At 46.8% G+C, this 2,797-nt stretch overlaps 1 protein-coding gene across 1 annotated transcript in view; it reads right to left on the bottom strand.

The window, feature by feature from the left end:
* ptp4a3b (protein tyrosine phosphatase 4A3b) overlaps positions 1-2,590 on the bottom strand; it is an 18,302-nt gene extending 15,712 nt beyond the window's left edge. The window contains exon 1 of the mRNA XM_083760411.1: positions 2,350-2,590. The gene's annotated coding sequence lies outside the window, so the exon portion shown is untranslated. The remainder of the gene's footprint in view (positions 1-2,349) is intronic.
* Positions 2,591-2,797: the final 207 nt, after the last annotated feature.

The raw sequence follows: 2,797 nt of genomic DNA, 5'->3' as shown, positions 1-2,797 counted from the left end.
GCTGAACTGCCACCTGACCATGACAGTCCTGTCACTACCAGAGCCACACAACAGCTAATGCTCTTACGGAGGGAGAACGCGCATGCACGCACACATGCACACATGTCTGTGTGTGTGTGTGTGTGTGTGTGTGTGTGGGTGTGTGTGTGTGTGTGTGTGTGTGTGTGTGTGTGTGTGTGTTTGTGTGTGTGTGTCTGTGTGTGTGTGTGTGTGTGTGTGTGTGTGTGTGTGTGTGGTAGAGAGCTCGCTCCTCCTGCCCTTCCCTCCTCTTTCCTATACTCTCCAGCCCACCTCCCTTCTTCCACACTCACACACGCCCGCCCCCCCCCCCCCCCCCCCCCCCCCTTCTAGGTTGATTATTAGAAGGTTGTGTCAAGTTATAGTCAAGTCATTAGTGAAGCGTTCGCAGGCATGGGGGCAGGGAAAAGGGGGGGGGGGACGGTTGGGGGTATAAGTATGGAGATAGATATGTTGCAAAATTCGCGAACAAATACATTTGATTTGAGCACTCGTAAAATGCGATCCGAACAGCTGCAGGTTGGAATTTGCAACGTGTTTAATCCATCGTCCACAACGCAGGTAATCTGACGTTGAAGTCACAAAACGGAAAGATTTGTTGTAAGGAGCTGCTCGATTTCCCCACGTGTCCTTTATGTGCTTTCCGTTTCACTTCCACAGTTGACCCATTCTGACCTGAGATCAGATTCATACGAGGTTTCCACTGGACACACACTGGTCTGATTAACCCATTCTGACCTGAGATCAGATTCTAAAAATGTCAGTCGTTCTTCAATTTAAAAAAAATAGCAGATCTACAAGCTCATAGCGCGCCACCGAGTGGCGCGCTATGAGCTTGTAGATCTGCTATTTTTCAATAGCTAAAGCATAACATGATGCCAACACCAAAATGGGTTCCCGTTCAGAATGGGTTGAACTGCTATACTCCGCACTTCACTGCGTAGGCCTATACAGAGTATACCGACGATAGCAAAGAAGCGGAGCGGTTTACGCCGAGAACTCGTATAGATCAGCTATTTAGTTTTTTTTATTATTGTTTGAAATTGAAATTGTTTGGCCTGCACACCTAAAAGAAAAGGCTATAGGCCTATGCTAAGTTGAATATGGTTCAGTTTGAAAAGAAGAAGGGGGGGGGGAATCCGTGAACGAAGGCCTTTCCTCACTTTGAGGACAGTGTTGGCCACACATTTCTCTCGTCCCCACCTTCTCTCGTCCCCACCCCGGCTCCCCTCCCTGAAGCCACGGTAAAAATAGAAGCTTTTTTGAGCTGGCAGACAGATTAAACTTTTTACTATACTGAGGTCCCTCTGGACATGAAGCTAATTTCCCCCTCAACTCAACAGCATCATAGCCAAGTGGATTAAATTGGAGTTTCGCTAGTTAATCTGTTCTTACACAGCCCAGGCTTCCCTAAATCCGACCATGGGATGACAACAGATCAGTGGCTCTCAAAGTGTGGTTTCCAGGGACCCTCTGGGTTCTTTGAGGGGGTTCAAAATGGTCCTTTTGGTTCCATTTGTACATGCACAGAATTATGGGGGTCGTTGAAATCAAGTAGTTTGAGAGCCAATAAAATGACAAATGATCTAGAGTAGATGCAATAAGGAGTGTATAGCTCCTGTCGGAATTCAAATTATTGCTTGTTGCAACTGGAATTGGAACGTAAAAATGCTCTGCTATAACTGCACTGACGACACATAATCTCAGCAGGGAGATAGAGGCTTTGCTCAGACTGCAGACACATTTAACTGAATTTCTTTAAAAGTCTGTCCACGGCACGCTGTCACTTTGTACTGTCTGTAAGTGATCAGATTTGATCTGTGTGTTCAGATGCCGCCCGCCCGCCCGCCTGCATTGCTCTGCTGTGGCAATGACATAATGACAACATGGGCAGACGTAGTGCTCGGATTACTAGTACACGTCGTTGGTACGACGGTGTCGCTCGCTCAAAATGTTTATATTGGGCGGGTAACGCGGTGCGGTTGGTTGCACGGTTGCAAGTATAGATGGAGCTTCAGCGTCAGAGTGTCCAGAGTCAGACCTGAGACCAATAATACACTTTCAGGAATCGGATTCAGAATCACATTTCAAACTACAGGTGAATGCGGTTGATGTGATTCACAAAAATCCAATTCAGTGTGTATAGGCCTATATGTTTTGCTGTTCAGACTTGATGAAGAAAAACGATCCGATTCCAATGTGAATATAGGCCAAAACATGGGATTCATAGCTACTGTAGGCCACCAGTCCAGGAATAAAAGCCAAAGAGACACCAAAGAGACAGATCAATCAAAATGGCAACATGCACTCGCTCAATAGCTGTCCCCTTACCTTTGTAGGGTTGTGTCAGTGTGTTTACTAGGGAAGACAAAAGCAGCTCATCTCCTCACTGCTTCCTTTAGACTGGCGGCCGGAGCAGAGAGAGTCGGATCAATCAAGAATGTTATCCTGTGTGTTGCGTGCATCAGGTGCTGCGAGGCAAGGGGTGAGAAAGAAATATCATGTTTGCTGGGTTGTTTTTGTCAGGCATGCATGCATGCATGCCGGGCCACACTGCTGCTGCTGCCATGGGGCTAAGTTTAAGCCCTGGACTGTTTTGGAACTAAAAATAAAGAGCAAATGGCGGAGCCTCGCACTATACAGCTGACCGACCGTGTGTCTGTGTCCTCCCCTGGTTCAAAACAGTCTGGGAAAAAGAAAAGAAAGAAAGGAAACACTGATTGTGTTGGTTGCTTTAATGACGTGTTGGTGTGGTGTGGTTTGTTTGTTTGTTTGTTTC

Source organism: Protomyctophum parallelum (genome assembly GCF_964188405.1).
Source record: "Protomyctophum parallelum genome assembly, chromosome: 3".
Classification (NCBI taxonomy): Eukaryota; Metazoa; Chordata; class Actinopteri; order Myctophiformes; family Myctophidae; genus Protomyctophum; species Protomyctophum parallelum.
Note: the sequence above shows the minus strand (reverse complement) of the source record. Positions and strands in the feature narration are given on the sequence as shown.